The 20,725-nt window shown below is 45.2% G+C and overlaps 1 protein-coding gene across 3 annotated transcripts in view; it reads right to left on the reverse strand.

Annotated features, from left to right (window-relative positions):
• The window catches only part of PPP1R1B (protein phosphatase 1 regulatory inhibitor subunit 1B), an 821,552-nt gene that overhangs the window by 679,426 nt on the left and 121,401 nt on the right, over positions 1–20,725 (reverse strand). The gene's annotated exons all lie outside the window — the stretch shown is intronic.

The raw sequence follows: 20,725 nt of genomic DNA on the forward strand, positions 1-20,725 counted from the left end.
TGGTATTAATAGGATCAGAACAACAGCAATTGTCTTCAGGTAGCTTTAGGTGCACACTGTGCAGAGGACGCAGTAAACTAACTGTAAATACTGCAGCTGCCTGCCTTTGGTATTAATAGGATCAGAACAACATCAATTGTCTTCAGGTAGCTTTAGGTGCACACTGTGCAGAGGACACACTACACTAACTGTAAATGCTGCAGCTGCCTGCAGTACTAACAGGGTCAGAGGAACACCACCAATTTTCTTCAGGTAGCTTTAGGTGCACACTGTGCAGAGGACACACTACACTAACTGTAAATTCTGCAGCTGCCTGCCTGTGGTATTAATAGGATCAGAACAACAGCAACTGTCTTCAGGTAGTTTTAGGTGCACACTGTGCAGAGGACGCAGTATACTAACTGTAAATACTGCAGCTGCCTGCTTGTGGTACTAATAGGATCAGAAGAACACCACCAATTTTCTTCAGGTAGCTTTAGGTGCACACTGTGCAGAGGACACAGTACACTAACTGCAAATACTGTAGCTGCCTGCCCGTGGTACTAATAGGATCAGCAGATCACCACAAATTTTCTTCAGGTAGCTTTAGGTGCACACTGTGCAGAGGACATAGTACACTATCTGTAAATACTGTAGCTGCCTGCCTGTGGTACTAATAGGATCAGAAGATCACCACCAATTTTCTTCAGTTAGCTTTATGTGCACACTGTGCAGAGGACACAGTAAACTAACTGTAAATACTGTAACTACCTGCCTGTGGTACTAATAGGATCAGAATATCACCACCAATTTTCTTCAGGTAGCTTTAGGTGCACACTGTGCAGAGGACACAGTATACTAACTGTAAATACTGTAGCTGCCTGTCTGTGGTATTAATAGGATCAGAACAACAGCAATTGTCTTCAGGTAGCTTTAGGTGCACACTGTGCAGAGGACACAGTACACTAACTGTAAATACTGTAGCTGCCTGTCTGTGGTATTAATAGGATTAGAACAACAGCAATTGTCTTCAGGTAGCTTTATGTGCACACTGTGCAGAGGACTCAGTACACTAACTGTAAATACTGCAGCTGCCTGCCTTTGGTATTAATAGGATCAGAACAACAGCAATTGTCTTCAGGTAGCTTTAGGTGCACACTGTGCAGAGGACACACTACACTAACTATAAATACTGCAGTTGCCTGTGGTACTAACAGCATCAGAAGAACACCACCAATTTTCTTCAGGTAGCTTTAGGTGCACACTGTGCAAAGGACGCACTACACTATCTATAAATACTGCAGCGGCCTGCGGTACTAATAGGATCAGGCTATTGCCGTAAGGACCTCTCAAGAATTTTCGGGGATTCAAAAGAAGGAGGGAGGAGGAGAAATTTGCAATGTATGCATATATCTTGCTATTTCTGGGGGATACGCAGGCCTCTTTGAAAGCAGCTATGGGGATAGTCAAAGAGTTTGGACATTTCTCTGGACTGGCAATTAATTGTGAAAAATCTGTACTCATGCCAATAGACCCCCTTACAGAACCCCTTCTGCAACAGGTAGATTTAATAAGAGTAGTAAGTCAAATGAGATATTTAGTGGTCAATATAACAAGGGACCCGGGGCCGTACATAACGGGAAATGTAATCCCACTTATGATAAAATTAAAACAGAAAAGTCGGGTGTGGGGCCGTCTTCCTCTCTCGGTTGCCGGTCGGTGCAATTTAATTAAGACGGTATGGATGCCTCAAATTCTATATGTAATACACAACTCCCCTATATGGATTCAAAAACACTGGTTCAAAAAAATGGACAGTGTGTTTAGAGAGTTAATTTGGAAAAATGGGGCAGCAAGGAGTCGCTTACAGGTGCTGCGGCGATCGAGAGGGGCGGGGGGCTTGGCTTTACCAGACCCATGGGGTTATTTTCTTGCGGCACAAATACAGTATATGAGAGGTAGTAATATGCCTGAAGAAAGGGGAGCAGGAAGTAATATACTGATGAACAACATTAGCCATGATACAATAGTAGAAGCAATTGAGGTGAATTCTTTTGGCTCCAGTTGTCCCACAGTCCAGTTAATGGTTAGAAGTTGGGAGACCGTCAAGGCCGTGTTAGGTTATACCGGTTTCTCTTAGTTCTCTCCAATATGGAACAATAAAAATCTAAAAGAGCTCAATGTGATGGGAAAATAGAAGAATGGGATAGGAGGGGCATCCATTGCTTGGCACAGTTGTACAGGGCAGGTAGGCTATAATCATTTCAGGAGATAAGGGAGGAGTATGCAGTTCCTAACCGACTATTTTTTAGTTATCTGCAAGTCAGGCACGCCCTAGATGCACAATTTAGAGGGAAGGAGCCAGAGTGAAGTGAAATGCCCTTGCTCAGGAAATTGGTAAATACTAGAACTTCTAAAGGATTAATTTCCGATATGTATGAGAGTATAAGTACAGCGGGTCAGGAGGGAGTGGTGGAGTCCAAAAACAGGATTAAATCGGAGAGAGATGTTGGCCCAAAAACGAAGGAACAATGGAAATACGTCTTAGCATTGGGGCCCAGGGTTTCTCTCTCTCTGTCCGTATCCCACCTGTATCTGATATATAGGTCATATTACAAGCCATTGAAACTGTACATGTTTGGAGAGGCCCGACGCTAAATGTCAAAGGTGTGGGGATAGGAGGGGTGATTTGATACACATGTTCTGGCGATGTCCCAAGTTGCACAGGTATTGGGAAGGTATAATCGATAAAATTAACTCTGTGTTTGGGGCATCGCTAGGCATGGAGGCTAGGACTTGTCTTATGGGCTTGATGGAGAAGAATGGTATGCTAAGAGACACCCAGACTGCAATAATTAGATGCTTGTTCCAAGGAAAGAAGTTAATTGCACGGAAGTGGCAGGCAAAAGATCCCCCGAGGATAGCAGAATGGTTGAAAGAGGTTAAAGATGTGATTGGGAAGGAGAAATGTATTTATGGGAAGAGAGGTAATATGAAGAAATATGAGAATATATGGAAGTTATGGCTGGAGTTGGATCACCCCAACTAGAAGCAAGATGGTCATTTAGACTGGTGGGAGTGATTGTAGGTTGAAAGGTTGGTGTGCATGGGATGGAAGCAAGGTAAGAATGTATGGAGTGGTTGGGTGGGGGGGAGGGAGGGGGGTGGAGGGTGGTAAGAGGAAAAGTGGTTGGTTGTATTTATCTATGTTTTTTGTCACATTTTTATATAGTATGTAAACAGTGTTGTTTTGTGGATAAATATATATTCCAAATAAAAAATATTGAATTAAGAAACAAATAGGATCAGAAGAACACCACCAATTTGCTTCAGGTAGCTTTAGGTGCACACTGTGCAGAGGACGCACTACACTAACTGTAAATACTGCAGCTGCCTACGGTACTAATAGGATCAGAACACCACCAATTTTCTTCAGGTAGCTTTAGGTGCACACTGTGCAGAGGACGCGCTACACTAACTGTAAATACTGCAGCTGCCTGTGGTACTAATAGGATCAGAAGAACACCACCAATTTTCTTCAGGTAGCTTTAGGTGCACACTGTGCAGAAGACGCACTACACTAACTGTAAATACTGCAGCTGCCTGTGGTATTAATAGGATCAGAAGAACACCACCAATTTTCTTCAGGTAGCTTTAGGTGCACACTGTGCAGAGGACGCACTACACTAACTGTAAATACTGTAGCTAATAGGACTAATAGGATCAGAAGAACACCAGCAATTTTCTTCAGGTAGCTGTAAATACTGTAAAAACACCTGCCTGCCTGTCAGTAGGAAGAGAATAACAGGAACGGATCTAGCTAAACTGAATACAGTGTATATATATATATATATATATATATATATATATATATATATATATATATATATATACACACAACACCTAGGATGCATATACAGTCAGGTCCATAAATATTGGGACAGTGACACAATTCTAATTTTTTTGGCTCTATACACCACCACAATGGATTTGAAATGAAACAAACAAGATGTGCTTTAACTGCAGACTTTCAGCTTTAATTTGAGGGTATTTACATCCAAATCAGGTGAACGGTGTTGGAATTACAACAGTTTGTATATGTGCCTCCCACTTTTTAAGGGACCAAAAGTAATGGGACAGATTAACAATCATCCATCAAACTTTCACTTTTTAATACTTGGTTGCAAATCCTTTGCAGTCAATTACAGCCTGAAGTCTGGAATGCATAGACATCACCAGACACTGGGTTTCATCCCTGGTGATGCTCTGCCAGGCCTCTACTGCAACTGTCTTCAGTTCCTGCTTGTTCTTGGGACATTTTCCCTTCAGTTTTGTCTTCAGCAAGTGAAATGCATGCTCAATCGGATTCAGGTCAGATGATTGACTTGGCCATTGCATAATATTCCACTTCTTTCCCTTAAAAAACTCTTTGGTTGCTTTCGCAGTATAGAAAAGGAAAAAACTGCGCTAGAAAAAATATATATAAAGCAGCAGCTATCAGTGGGATAAACACAACAAACAAATAGAAAATAGAAAAGCCGTGCTTAAAAATTAAATAAACTCTGTGAAAATTTTTTATAATTAGTGATTATAAAATTAGTTGAAGTCCAAATTAATAGTCCCAACTTTCCAAATAATAACACTCAGTGATTTGATAAAGCAGAATGTGTCCCCAACTGATAAATGGCATGCTTACCAGAATGTAAGCCAATCAAGCAGGTGGCTTTAACTCAGCCTGGGCCTTGATGTAAACCAGTCACAGTAGGGTATAGCGATATTCCACTTAGGATGGATGTGCGTTGAATCCACGAAAAAATATTTATCCCAGATAGCAAATATTGAGTGCAAATCCTACAGATATGTGAATCATCAACCAGTGAAGGGATCAGTAAGTGCACCAACACCACACGGAGAACCTGCTTACCAGATGATAAATCACAAGTGTGAATCCTGTAGATATGTGGAACATGAACCAGTGAAGGAACCAGTAAGTGCACCAACACCACACAAAGAGTCTGCTTACCAGATGGCAGACTCAAGAAGGTAAATGTCTTAACCATCGGATGGAAATCCAGCTAAATGGATAGAGGTTATGGATGGTCCGTCCCCACAGCCTCAATCGAAGCCTCCACGACTCACATGATGCAAAGAGGACCAATCCCAAAAAGAATGGAACAATGCCAAATAGCGTAATAACGTTTATACTGGTTTATTAAATAAAGGAAAAACACTTACAAACGAACTGTTATATGAGCGATACAAAGGGTAGATCAAAGCCGGCTGGCAACAAACAAAACTCCCGTCCTCCTCAATGGGGTGACGTGACGTCAGCACGTACCTCCCAGGCGCGTTTCATCATAGAATGACGTTTTCAATGACGTTTTCTCAGTATGCTTCGGGTCATTGTCCATCTGCACTGTGAAGCACCGTACAATGAGTTCTGAAGCATTTTTCTGAATATGAGCAGATAATATTGCCCGAAACACTTCCAAATTCATCCTGCTGCTTTTGTCAGCAGTCACATCATCAATAAATACAAGAGAACCAGTTCCATTGGCAGCTATACATGCCCACGCCATGACACTACCACCACCATCTTCACTGATGAGGTGGTATGCTTTGGATCATGAGCAGTTCCTTTCCTTCTCCATACTCTTCTCTTCCCATCACTCTGGTACAAGTTGATCTTGGTCTCATCTGTCCATAGGATGTTGTTCCAGAAATGTAAAGGCTTTTTTAGATGTTGTTTGGCAAACTCTAATCTGGCCTTCCTGTTTTTGAGGCTCACCAATGGTTTACAACTTGTGGTGAACCCTCTGTATTCACTCTGGTGAAGACTTCTCTTGATTGTTGACTTTGACACACATACACCTACCTCCTGGAGAGTGTTCTTGATGTGGCCAACTGTTGTGAAGGGTGTTTTCTTCACCAGGAAAAGAATTGTTCGGTCATCCACCACAGTTGTTTTCCACGGTCTTCTGGGTCTTTTGGCTCACCGGTGCGTTCTTTCTTTTTAAGGATGTTCCAAACAATTGATTTGGCCACACCTAATGTTTTTGCTATCTCTCTGATGGGTTTGTTTTGTTTTTTCAGCCTAATGATGGCTTGCTTCACTGATAGTGACAGCTCTTTGGATCTCATATTGAGAGTTGACAGCAACAGATTCCAAATGCAAATAGCACACTTGAAATTAACTCTGGACCTTTTATCTGCTCCTTGTAAATGGGATAATGAGGGAATAACACACACCTGGCCATGGAACAGCTGAGCAGCCAATTGCCCCATTACTTTTGGTCTCTTAAAAAGTGGGAGGCACATATACAAACTGTTGTAATTCCTACACCGTTCACCTGATTTGGATGTAAATACCTCAAATTAAAGCTGAAAGTCTGCAGTTAAAGCACATCTTGTTCATTTCATTTCAAATCCATTGTGGTGGTGTATAGTCAAAAAGATTTGAATTGTGTCGATGTCCCAATATTTATGGACCTGACTTTTTATACACAATACACTGTAAGTGCAGCTAAATGACTCACCTGCCTACTCTATCTAACTTAAATCAAATGGCACTGTCTCTCTGTCTATCTCTCCGCTGCCGCTGCAACACACTACACAAGGCCGCCACGCAGGCGGCCTTATATAGTGTGGGGCGTGTACTAAATCCCCTGAGCCATAATTGGCCAAAGCCACCCTGGCTTTGGCCAATTATGGCTCTCTGTACAGACGATGCTGTGATTGGCCAAGCATGCAGGTCATAGTGCATGCTTGGCCAATCATCAGCCAGCAATGCACTGCGATGCCGCAGTGAATTATGGGTCGTGATGCGCCACTCGAATTTGGCGCGAACGGCCCATAACGTTCGAAATTCGACGAACGGGCAAACATGCGATGTTCGAGTCGAACATGGGTTCGACTTGAACTCGAAGCTCATCCCTAGTTGTCAGTAGAGCAGTGCATGTGTCAGTAGGGCAGAGGTTGATTTCAGTAGGGCAGTGGACGGTTTCCGTCATTAGAACAGTGGATGGTGTCAGTAGAGCAGTGCATGTGTCAGTAAGGGAGAGGTTGGTTTCAGTAGGGCAGTGGACGGTTTTCGTCAGTAGAACAGTGGATGGTGTCAGTAGAGCAGTGGGATTTGTCAGTAGGGCTGAGGTTGGTGTCAGTAGGGCAGTGGATGGTGTCAGTAGTTTCTAATTTTTATTATTTTATTTCTTATTCTTTTTTTTTTACAATTTTTAAAAATATTTTTTTACAAATGTATTCTTTATTTTTATTTTTTTAGCAGCCCTATTGGGGTTGCCCTCTGATCTCTCACTTTTGAGACAGAGAAAGGAGAGTGAGGACACAGGCCTCAATCTCCATCTCCGTAGCCTCAGCTGCACAGAATAAATGAACAGGAAGAGCTCTGCACTGTCTCCCTGTTCATTCACAAACTGAAGCGCAGTAAACAGTGTTTACTATGCTTCAGTTATGAATGGACACAGTGAGCGATCTGTACCACACTCTCCATCCTAAAGATCCCTGTAGCAGTTGGCGGAGAGGAGAGGAAGCTGAGAGAGCTGTGAGGGGGATGTGCAACAGAAGGAATCCTGAACAGGAGTGGTGGTGGGACGACATTTACTGGAACCGATCCTCTATATTTTCCCTGTGACAGCTGAACACCAATGGGAGGGAGAAGAGAAGCCAGCTTTCCGCTGACACAGGAGGAAAACACATCAGTTCCAGTAAATGCTGCCCCCTTTCTGTTCAGGTTCTGGGGGTCGGCAAAGAAAGGACGGTATAGGGAGACACAATTCAAGTCCCTGCATATAATACTGACTCCATAGGATTTTGCAAGAGAAATGAGCCACCCTGAAACAGAAAAGCTGGGGCAGCAGTTCATGACACCAGCTTAAACAGGAGCATAGACAAGGGTTAAAAGATAAAGAAGCTGCATGCCCACTGTGATTAAATCAGCTGCCGAAAATGCTTAAAAAACTGGAGGGTTTAATATCACTACAACCACTTGTCTACCAATGTATGTTTATCAATGTCATGGTAGTTAAGTGGTTAAATCAAGCTCACAGCTGCTGCTCCAGCTGTGAGCTCGATAGCCAGTGAAGGATTTTTGATAAAAGTGATTGGGCATCTCTACAGCCACCCGATCACTTTTACGGGTTTTTTACGGGTACCCCCTAACAAGCCCCCTATGTGATGGCAAAAAAGTAAAAAAAAAAAAATAGTATAAAAAAAAAAAAAATAAAAAAAAAATATTTAAGGCACCCCCATCACCTCTGCACACCTATAAAATGTTTTTTTTTTATTAGTTGAACTAGATGGTCTTTTTTTAGCCTAACTATGTAAAAAGCACAGCATAGGATAAGCACGTGTATGTAACATCAACTGTGCCATTATTGCAAACATCGGAGTGAGAGTAATAATTCTAGGGCCATAGTTCATGGTTAAAGCAGTGGCCCTGGGATCTCGTGGTCCATTATCCACCTACCCCATCTAGGTTCCAGGTGGGCAGCACTCCTACGAGCGATGGGTGGGCATCTCCTCCTCCTTTGCATCACGGTGGCTTCCGCTGTGCGTCTCCTCCCTCCTCCTCCTAGGTGTCCAATAGGATCACCTGTCCTTTCAGCCAATTGGGTGATGTGTCTCAGGGCCCGCCTCCTGATTGGCCAGGAGGAGGATCAGTGTGAGAATAATGAACATTCATTCGCTATTCTCACATAACTGGGTGGGCTCGGAGCGCAGTGCTCTGTGCCCAGAGCCCACCCTTTTTTGAAGCCTATTAGAGCCTCTGGCACTTTTATCTGGCTCTAATCATGTGCTTTAAAAAAAAAACATCCCCCCATTGCAATCCATGAGATTAGGGGGCCAGATGAATGGATAGGGGGGCGGCACGCATGCACCCCTATTGGACAGGCTGCCACTGGATTCCACCCATATCCAGGGTGCAACATTACGAATGGACCAGCCCCCTCACCTCCCGATCTGACAGCTAGCGGGGATCTTCTCTACAGTTTACAAATAAGTGACTGAGCGGGACTGGGCGCGTCACTCATTCACAGAGTCCTGAGAATGGAAAACGACAAGGTCCAGCAGCCTTTGTGACTGTCAGCTTGTAATTTTCAGTGAACTACCATGGCGCTGTGAGCACTGTGGTAGTGTTTGAGTCTTCCAGTCAGAATGTATCGGCTTCCTCGTACGGGGATACACTGGCAGATCTGCAGTAAATCAGATGATCGTTGATGCAATGCTTTATAGGCTCCTACAACAAAAAATAATAAATTCACATTTTTTTACCTGCTTATTATTTTTTGTGAAAAGGTGAACTTATCCTTTAACTCTAAACTGAAGTCCTATAAAGGTTTTTAAAGCGTCACCTATGAAGAATTTTGGGTACCATACTTTTTTGCGATTCCACGGGCGTGCGCAATTTTTAGACTTGACTTGTTTGGTGTCTATTTACTGGACACAACCCCAACTTTTATATTTTACCAAAAATTGGGTATTATATTGTGTTTTTGTAACTCAAATTCATTTTATTATATTGTTTCTGAAAATATGCATTTGATAAATAGTTGCACAAATATTGTGCAACATAAAACATTGTAACTACTGTCTTTTTATTCTGCAAGACCTCTGCTTTCAGAAAATATATAATTTTCAGGGGGTTTTGGGGCAAAAATGCTGATATTTACATGTGTACAAAACATTATAAAATTGCTCTTGTGCCGGAGTAGTTAAAGAGGAACTGCAGTCCGCTCACATAATTTGTAATAAAAACATCTTTGCCATTCTGAAGCTTCCCTCCAAACACTTTGCATATTATTTTATATATACTGTGATTCTGTACTTGCCTAATATGCTGCAGAAATCTCCCTCCACTAAGTCTGGCTGCAGCCATTTTAACCGTGGGCAGCTGAAGCTGCTGCCTGTTCACTTCCTGGATTTACACAGACACACAGAGGCACACCTCCAACTCTGCAGCTTTCATTGGCCCTATTATGACTCATCCCCACTCCCTTCCTGGCAAACTCCCATGAGAGTGAGAGAGAGAGCTGTGTATGATGTCATAAGCCTAGGCTAATGACCAGCCAAGAAACAGGAAGTGGGCTATTTACTGGCAGAAAAAAAATGTTTTACTATCTAAAGTTAAAACAACAAGGGTAGAAGATTTAATAGATGGAAAGGTGAAAAAATGACTGAAGGTTAGCTTTAAGGTACATGCAGTTAGAATGTTCAACAACATTATAGGAGATACAGCTTGACATACTAAGATGCTTAGCAATGTTTACATCATGGCTTCCATCCTCATGGAAGGTAAAGGAACGTTTTATGTAAGAAAAAGGCAGGTAAGTCCTCACAAATACATTTGGTGAAGAGAAGGACCTGACTGCAGCTTTGGTCTGTTTTGCTACATTGTGCTGTATGTCTATGTCTGAATTGCTTTTCACTATAATTATGTGACAGACATCATCCTTTAAGATGCATTTTCATTCCCATGCACAAGAACCACAACAGAAGTATAAGGTATATTATTTCTGTTTTAGCAAGGGCACATTGTCCTAGCTGCTCACATATGAAAGAACAACTTTTTACATCACTCCTGTAGCCACCAGTGTGCTTTTCTAATCTATTTCACTATGCAAACAACTGTAATAATATAGGAATAGGCACATGATCTTTCAAGGGACACTTCGTTTATGAGCTTGTTTAACTGCAGCTCGCAATTTATTTTTCCATGTTCTACACTGACAATTTCAGTCCTTCAACACACAATGCTGAGCTGTGCAAATAATTGAAAGAATATGTTCAAACAATACACAGGACTATAACGTAAAAATTAGTTTAACAAATACAGAGGATCCTTGTCCATGCACTACTGAGCTTGCCATCTACACTGACATACCCTTACCAGGGACCCTGATTATTAATTTACTTTTCATTTTGCTTCCATCACCAACTGACCTTGTACCCAATCTCGCAATTTGAAACTGAGATTCAATGCAGTTCCCAACACAGATAAGAACTGCATGGCCTTCATATAATCACCTTCACCACAGCCTCTAATGTGACACCAGTAGTAACCCTTTGCAGCATGAAATCCCATCCATGGTTCCTGTGGGCTAAATCCAGAAATGAAATACAAGTTTTCTCCTTTGAAACAAGAACAAATAAAATGTGCATAATGTACAGGGCAGTTAAAGAAAGAGCATGCAGAAAAGCAAAGAAGTCAAATAGTGCACTTCTAATTAAAGTGTATGTTGCTTTAAATATTTTTTTTCTATGTATGGGTTCACATACAGTATGTGTATTTTATAAATCACGGTCTCTATCATTTTCATGTACATTCCATCCGACGTCCCTAGCTGATCCTGCCATTCACCCTTGTTTCTTGTTTTAAATTGATCACACAAAGCATAGAAGTTAATCTGTTAGCATGGTCAGTTTTCATTCTTTGGCCGGCCATTAAGAGGTACAGAACACTGTACAGACACATAGCACGCCTTCATTGGGTTTGTTCAGCCATCATGACCCCCAACCTACCACAGCCTGCCTCCGGCACACACCTCCTCCCAATTACAGCCTGCCTCTTAAACACGCTCTCTGCTTAAAGTGGACCAAAAGGGGAAGCTCCACTTATTTACCTGGTTTTGACAGGTACCCACTCCCACTTCCGGCTTACTTCGCTGCGGCAAACTCATCTTGAAGTTCGCCCCCTCCTTCCCCCCGCCGCCGGGCCATTCACAAAGAGCAGTGCGCTTCACAAATGCACAGTAGGGAACCGGCTGTGAACCTGCAAGGCTTCACTACTGGTTTCCCTTTCCCTTCCCTCCCTTGGGGCACCATCACCATTGTGCTGCTCCTTTCCTGCTTGTGCATTGATGGCGCAGTTTCAAAACTGAAACTACAAAGGTGTAAGTGTGATATGATTGCTCTTGCACCTTTATAGTTTCAATATTGGAAGGGTGGGTTTATACTTTAAATATGTATATGCAGCACAGTTGAAATTAGCCATGATTATTGAGCTCTCCACATAAGTATAACACAGAGAAATGCATGGTTAAAGCAAATGCTGGCTGAAGGGTAGTGTCAGTTTTAGGAATCTACTAATGAGAAAGAAAAACTAAACAGAGATTTTCTTGTCTTTTTCCAAATGCTTCACCCTCTCTGGTACACTTTCTCCTCTGTTTCCCAGGTTCTGCATGTCTCCTCCTACACTGATGAAAATGATTCTGTTGGCTTGTAATTTTAACATAAAAATGTTATAATTTTCAACATAAAAATAAATGTGCATCCTAGGGCCCTAATTGGATGAAACCTTGCACCTAACCAGCGGTTAGGTGCAAGGCTTTGCCAATTAGCACTGTCAGAGCCATGATTGGAGAAAGTGATAAACTTTCTATGAGGAGGTGAGTTGCCATCTAGATAAAATAAGGCCCGTAGACGTGGTGTATCTGGATTTTGCAAAAGCATGACCTGTGAAGGACTTAACTTCAGTCCTAAGAGCTACACCTTATAACAATTACCCTCTAAAACCTCCCACAAATGACGTGACAAGGTGGTGGAGTAAATGGCCTTGCCGGCCTTTTATTAATAAAATATAAAATCAATAAATAACATATATAAATAACTTTTAAATAATAACTTCTCAGAACTTATTGGAGTCTAGGAGGGGAAAACACCCACAGGTCACTGCATAAGAACTCGTAAACTTTTTAAGGCCTCCAGTCGCTAACCTCAGACTGTGAGACAGTACCCAACCTTCTCAGTGACCTAACTTTTCCCCTTCCTGGTTAACCCCTCGTAACCAGAAGGTACATAAAACAGCCCATATTAGATATGGGTACCAACCATGTTATCTCTCCATACCATCAATCTCCTCCTCCTCACAGACCCAAACCACTGCCACCGCTCGCAAGGGGTAAAACCTTACCCTTGCGCGCACCTCCACACCTTCAAAGCTCGCTGTACCCCCTCCTGCAAACCAAGCGCCCAAAGATCAGTGCCCACATCATTAAGATGCACCCCATCGCTCCTAAGGTACCTCCAGGTATCCACCTCCAACTCCCTATGCCGTATGGTCACTCCCCCATTCCTCATAACAAACCTGCTGACCTCCTTGTTTACTTTTATACGGGCCCTATCAACCTTTTTATCGGACAAAGCCCAGCGCCATGACCTCCTACCCACCATGTCCGACCATACTATCACCATATTAGGAAATGCCGCCTGTAAGCGCAAAACATCACATTTTATATCTCGGATAAGATCCCTCTTGGACCTGACCCCCATGTCATTCCCCCCCACATGCAAAACTAAGACATCTGGAGCCCTGTCCCACCGAGCAAACTTATGAACCTCTGACCTTACCCTGTTCCACAGCATCCCCGACAACCCAATCCACCTTACCCGTGCCTCCTGCCTTGGGATACCCAGCTGCCTACCATTCGGCCGAACGTCGGCCCGCTTGGCCCCCCAGAAAACAAATGAGTGGCCCAATATCCACACCAGAGCCACCGAGTCACCTGTAAAGCAAGATTGACCTAAACACAACAATAAATCACCCAACCTTAACCCTAACTTCCCAAAATGAAAGAAAACCACCCCCTATTCAACAAGCCTGTAATAAATGTGGGCGGATGTAAAGCTTAAACCTATCTGAGTCCCACCTGCCAATACGCTTCACTGCCTCAGAACCAAGACCCGCCCTAGCAGCTTCCGTAGCCGCCTCAATACGAAAAGAATGGGACGAGTAGCTAGTGGGGTCATATCCGGCTGCCGATAAACACTTTTTGAACACGGCTATAAATTGAAATTTCAACAAGGACGACCCGTCCGCATGAATCAGAAATGAGCCCGGGCATCGTGGGCGCACCTCTCTAAACGTTGCCACCGCTGCTACCGGACATATCTGTGATCCCGCAATACGGAACACCTCCAAGTGCACTCCCTTCCCCGCCTGATCAGTTTTTGACCGTTTAATATAAATCCTAACTGAATCATTTGAACACTCTAAATCATCCCATTGCAGTCCCCCGTTTGCACGCTTAGACGGGCTAACCAGTTCGCTCACCCGCAGCTCCCCAAAGAACGCTAATGCAAACGCCGCGCAAAATAAAGCGCTTTCAAACATTGAACTGCAAATGCCTTCTATCTGGCTAAATAGACCGTGCAACATGTCAAAAGATACCGGGCGTCGCCCATCTCTCCTCTTGTGACCTTTCCTGTAACCTTTCACTGCCTGCCTAAACCAAAAATCTTTTGTATGATCTCGCAGCCCCTGCAACTTAAAAAGAAAGGCCAAACCCGCCATTTTTTTATCGACGGCGGCTGCCGAGATGCCCCGCTCGAAACCCAAATTAATAAAGTATAGCATCGCCTGAGGTACCTCCCGGCTCACAGGGTCGATTTTTAACCTATTTAAGCATGCCAGCCATTCTTGCCATACCTTGGAGTAAGCGTCCCAAGTGGCCTTACTCACGGAGTTTCGGATCCACCTTGCCGCGCTCCCAAGGCAACGGTCCACATCCAGTCCGGGCAGGTAACCCCCCGCTGCTCCGCGTCTGGTGCCAATTCCCGAAACCTGTCCCACTGAAAACGAGACAGTGCGTCAGCTAAGGTGTTGTCCACTCCAGGTAAGTGTACAGCGTAGATGAAAACATTTAGTTTCAAACAGCGCAACACTAAATGCCTCAGCAACCTAACCACTGGCAAAGACTTGGCCGACAAACGATTAATCACCTGTACAACGCCTAGGTTGTCACAGTTCATCCGCACCTTCAAGTTCCGAAAAGACTCTCCCCATATTTCCATTGCCACCACAATTGGAAACAATTCCAGCAAGACCAGGTTCTTCAAGAACCCAGCCTCCACCCAAGTTGGGGGCCAGCGGGCTGCGCTCCAAGTTTTTTGGAAAATTGCCCATAGCCCGTAGAACCTGCCACATCCGTAAATAGTTTGAGATCCCAATTACTGATGGGACCTGACATCCACAAGGCCCGCCCATTAAAGGATTCTAGGAACTCATGCCATACCCATAAGTCCTCTCTGTGCTCCCTGTTGAGCGTCACAAAGTGAGTGGGGGCCGTGACCTCTGCGGTCGCTGCCGACAACCGCCGGCAAAAAACCCTGCCCATTGGAATTATTCGGCAAGCAAAATTCAGCTTGCCCAATAATGATTGTAGCTGCCTCAATTGCACCTTGCGCTTGCCAATGGTCCCACGTACTTCCGACTTGAGGTTTTCAAGCTTGTCCGCCGGTAATCGACACTCCATCCCCATGGAATCTACCTCAATACCCAGAAAAACAATGGTGGACGTAGGGCCCTCCTTCTTTTCCGGTGCTAACGGGACCCCAAAACGTTCCGCTATGTGCTGCAAAGTCCCCAAGAGGACGGCACAAACGTTGGAACCTGCCAGGCCAACACAAAGGAAATCGTCAAGGTAATGGATTACCGATTGGATCCCCGACACGTCCCTAACCACCCATTCGAGAAATGAGCTAAATTTTCGAAAAAAGCGCATGAGATAGAACATCCCATTAGAAGGCAGCGATCCACGTAGAACGCCCCATTCCATGTGCAGCCAAGCAAACGGAAACTATCCGGATGAACCGGCAAAAGCCGGAAAGCAGATTCAATATCCGCTTTCGCCAGCAGTGCCCCCGCCCATAGCGCCGCACCCATGATACCGCTGCATCAAAGGAAGTATACGTCACCGCACACATCTCCGGCGCAATTGAATCATTGACTGACGCACCCTTCGGAAAGGAAAGGTGGTGAATCAACCTGAATTTATTTGGCTCCTTCTTAGGGACTACTCCCAAGGGGGAGACCACCAATCCCGGCAGTGGGGCCGAGGTAAAAGGACCAACCATGCGCCCCAATTGTACCTCTTTTTTCAATTTATCAGCAACCACCGACGGATGCATGAGGGCCGACCGTAAATTTTTTGCTAAGGGGGGTGCCGCATACAAGGAACATGGTATTTTAAAACCACTCTCAAAACCTGAGTCTAGTAACTGTGCTGCCTCTCGGTCGGGGTATCTACTGAGAAAAGGACGCATCCTTTCCACCAGCACTGGAGTCGTCCCTTTTGTTTGAAGGCTCTCCTCCACGCCCTTTTCCCCGTCTGAAGCACTTGGACAGGGCATGAGATCCCCCGCAACCCGAGCATGAACCGGCAGGTTGCACCAAACTTACAGGTGCCTTCATTAAACTGCCAGCAGAAGCCCCATTTTTTGTCGGTCGGTTGTCCTGGAGCTGTGCTACCTCCGACCCCTGCCTGAAAAAACTGGTTCGGAGCCTTCGCCGCAGTCATAAGCTTCATCCACAGGCTGATGTCCTTATGATCCCAGCGTAGTGACGGTCGGACGGCCATCCGTTGCCTACACTGCTCGTCGTACCGCAGCCACGCCACTCCGCCGTAAGTCCGATGTGCCTCACTAATAGCATCTAAGTACACAAACAAGGCCGAGCAGTGCTCAGGGGCCTTTTCCCCAACCACACTCGCCAGGATAGCAAATGCCTGCAGCCAATTGGAAAAAGTACGCGGAATCAGCCGATACCTGCGTTTTTCTTCATCCTCTTTTTTGCGTTCTTCTGGTTTCAATCTATCCAGATTGAATTTCTCTAAAGACAATAACGTGAATATCTCCACATATTCCCCATTCCAATTTTTTTCTTTTACTTCTGCTTTAAGATGTGCTCCCAATGGGCCTTCAAAGCAGACATACACTTCACTTTTTGCAGCATCAGCCAATCTGACTGACTCCACCTTCTTATCCCCTGTTTTTTCCTGGCTGTTCGTGACCGAAGCGCCACTTGACGTTCCAGGCGACTCTACCACCGCTGACCCCGCACCTACACCCGTTGTCTCAGAACTTCCACAAACCTCGACCGCCGGTACCGGCGTACTTACCACAGCCGTCTCCTTTTCCTGAGTTGTGGCCCACGCCCGCGCCGGTGACGATCTGTCCCCCGTGGGCGGATCAAAACGCTGTACTAAATCCCGCAAACCTGCCAATAAATCCTGCAAGCCCCTACTGCTCGCCACCTCGCTTGCCTCCCTAGGTTGTGCTACCGGTGACCTAACCACACTCACCCCCCCGGAACCACCCCCCCGGAGGGAGCCCCTTTTCTGCCCTGCTCTAAAAGTTTTTCTAACAAAGAAGAAATAGCAAAAGTAGAGCTGCACTCACCGGGCTGCCCAGGACTGGGCCCAACAGCCGCCATTCCGGAATCCACCGCTGCCGCATGTCCCTGGTCCTCGTCCCTCTCTGACCCGGACAGTTCTCCCTCCGATCTGTCGCTGACTTCCTCCTGACGAACGACCGATGACTGCACTCCAGAGGTTCCTGCTCTGGCTGCCGGGGGTCTCCGCTGTTGCTCTCTCCCTGCACGCTGCGCCGCAACACCAGACCCGTGTCCTGGCCTTGTAGATGAACTTCTGTTCCTCTGACCGTACTGGGCCTCAGCTGGTCTCCCTCTGCCTGGCGCTTCTCACGGTTCTTCCTCTGGCTGGCGTAAGGCTGCTGGCCGCCTGGACCGCCTGACCAGCCCCCCGATCTACTGACGATGCCCGCTGGTCCAACTGACCGCTCGCTGACCCCTGCGACTCACCATCCGGCTGTTCTTGACGCCTGCGACGCACTGAGGGGGGGGAACCGAGGGTTGCACTGGTCTCCCCCATCCCTGCACTTCGACCTCTGCGCTGTGATCACTGTCCATCACCTCTGCTGGCTCCCCGAGCTTGCAGTGCACTGGGGGATGGCTGGCTCGATCTTCCTCTGGGCTGATGCTGTGGCCTCTGCCTCCCAGGAGCAGAGTCAGGGCTGAAGCGCTCTGGCGGCCTGGAACGGCGCCCACGTGGAGCCTCCGGGCCCCCCCCCCGCTCGATGCCGCACTGTCCTCCTGCATAATGTTTGCGACCTGAGCCTGCAGCCAGTCTGCCCCTTGTGCTGCGGCCACCGCTCGCAGCTGTTCGAGCATCCTCGCCGCCGTTAAAGCTGCCATTATAAGCGAACACAGTGGAGCGATGTGGGAGCGTGTCTAATCTTCTTCCCCGTCGCTCTCCACTGCCGTCACTTCCCCCCTCTTCCCTTCTACATTACTCTCCGGCCTCCTCCCCTGCTCCAGCCCCTCCCCTTTTCTTAAAGGGGATACAGACAGCGTATACAGCGTGACTGTGCAGTCCACACAAGTCATGCTGTCCCTGCGCTGATCCCCTGCTTCTCTCTGCTCTGGGACCCTCTTTTGACACAGTTCCCCATAAACGTTTACTGTACAAAATAAGGTCCGTTGGCATGGACCATAGGGTGAGTACATGGATTGAAAACTGGCTACAAGGGCGAGTTCAGAGGGTGGTGATAAATGGGGAGTAGTCAGAATGGTCAGGGGTGGGTAGTGGGGTTCCCCAGGGTTCTGTGCTGGGACCAATCCTATTTAATTTGTTCATAAATGATCTGGAGGATGGGATAAACAGTTCAATCTCTGTATTTGCAGACGATACTAAGCTAAGCAGGGCAATAACTTCTCCGCAGGATGTGGAAACCTTGCAAAAAGACCTGAACAAATTAATGGGGTGGGCGACTACATGGCAAATGAGGTTCAATGTAGAAAAATTTAAAATAATGCATTTGGGTGGCAAAAATATGAATGCAATCTATACACTGGGGGGAGAACCTCTGGGGGAATCTAGGATGGAAAAGGACCTGGGGGTCCTAGTAGATGATAGGCTCAGCAATGGCATACAATGCCAAGCTGCTGCTAACAAAGCAAACAGAATATTGGCATGCATTAAAAGGGGGATCAACTCCAGAGATAAAACGATAATTCTCCCACTCTACAAGGCTCTGGTCCGGCCGCACCTGGAGTATGCTGTCCAGTTCTGCGCACCAGTCCTCAGAAAGGATGTACTAGAAATGGAGCGAGTACAAAGAAGGGCAACAAAGCTAATAAAGGGTCTGGAGGATCTTAGTTATAAGGAAAGGTTGCGAGCACGGAACTTATTCTCTCTGGAGAAGAGACGCTTGAGAGGGGATATGATTTCAATTTACAAATACCGTACTGGTGACCCCACAATAGGGATAAAACTTTTTCGCAGAAGAGAGTTTAACAAGACTCATGAACACTCATTAAAATTAGAAGAAAAGAGGTTTAACCTTAAACTACTTAGAGGGTTCTTTACTGTAAGAGCGGCAAGGATGTGGAATTCCCTTCCACAGGCGGTGGTCTCAGCGGGGAGCATTGATAGCTTCAAGAAACTATTAGATAAGCACCTGAATGACCACAACATACAGGGATATACAATGTAATACTGACATATACTGTAATCACACACATAGGTTGGACTTGATGGACTTGTGTCTTTTTTCAACCTCACCTACTATGTAACTATGTAACTATGTAACTTTCTCCAATCATGGCTCAGTGCTAATAGTCCCACCCCACACTATAAAAGGAAAATTCCCATAGAAAGATTTTGCAGTGTTGGAGTGGAGATAGATAGAGCAGGGCTCAGTTTGCTACTAGCGAGTTAGTGTGTTCACTTATTGTGACTTGTTAAGTGCAGAGTGTTAGTGTAGTGTGTTAGTGTTTAACACAGCTTTACATAACATTTGACTCTGAGTGTAACGCCCATGGGGATCAGGGTAAGGTCCTTCCTAGGGAGGACCGTGTAGCACCCGTTGCACATTTTTGTGTTCACTCTTTATGTGTGTGCACTTTTTTGGCACCGGGTGGAGTTTTTGGGTGTGTTTCACACGCCATGGGCTTTTCAAGAAAAAAAAAAGTGGCAGTATAGTGTAGTGTGTTAGTGTAGTGCAGTGTTTAACACAGCATTACATAACATTTAGTGCTGTATACCTTTTTTTTTTTCTTTTGGTTGCTGAGTGTTTTTTTTTTACTTTTTCTTTGATCCCCTGCCTGTCCCCTTTTTTTTAAATTGTAAGCTGCGTTTTTTCTGACTGTGACATTGGGGTTACCCCTTTTTTTTCTGTTATGGTTTTTACATTTGTCAGCGTCAGTCCTCAATTTTGCACCAAACACCAATTTTCATTGAATAAAATGCATCCAATCACACATTTTCCAGTTTCTATTTCATTTGGGTAATAAGCCCATCTCTCATCATGTCTGGGAGGCCGACAAGGAGAGGCAGACATTCCCATGCTACTATGAGGGGGCCAGCAGCGTCTGTGTAGACAGGCAAAGGTGGATGTGGTCCGTCCTCAGGCAGTGCACGTTTGTCTCTGTTTATTTGCCCGTGCTATCCAACCACATCATGTTGAGGAGGTGGTGGACTGGCTTAACCACTTCAATACTGGGCACTTTCCCCCCTTCCTGCCCAGGACAGTTTTCAGCTTTCAGTGCTGTCGCATTTTGAATTGCATGGTCATACAACACTACCCAAACTAAATTTTTATTTTCTTCCCCTAAATAGAGCCTCCTTTTGGTGGTATTTGATCACCTATGCATTTTTTTTTTCTACATAAACGAAAACACCCCAAAATTTTTTTTTAAATATTTTTTTTTCTTCATTTCTGTTATAAAATGTTTTTTCCTTCACTGAGGGGCACTGATGAGGCTGCACTAATGGGCACTGATGAGGTGGCACTGATAAGATGGTACTGATGGACACTGATGAGGAGGTACTGATATATAGAATTGATGGGCACTGATAGGGGGCACTGATATGTAGCACTGATAGGTAGGGATGAGCTTCAAGTTCAAGTCGAACTCATGTTCGACTCGAACATC

This window comes from Aquarana catesbeiana, linkage group LG12 (genome assembly GCF_042186555.1).
Source record: "Aquarana catesbeiana isolate 2022-GZ linkage group LG12, ASM4218655v1, whole genome shotgun sequence".
In the NCBI taxonomy this organism is placed as follows: Eukaryota; Metazoa; Chordata; class Amphibia; order Anura; family Ranidae; genus Aquarana; species Aquarana catesbeiana.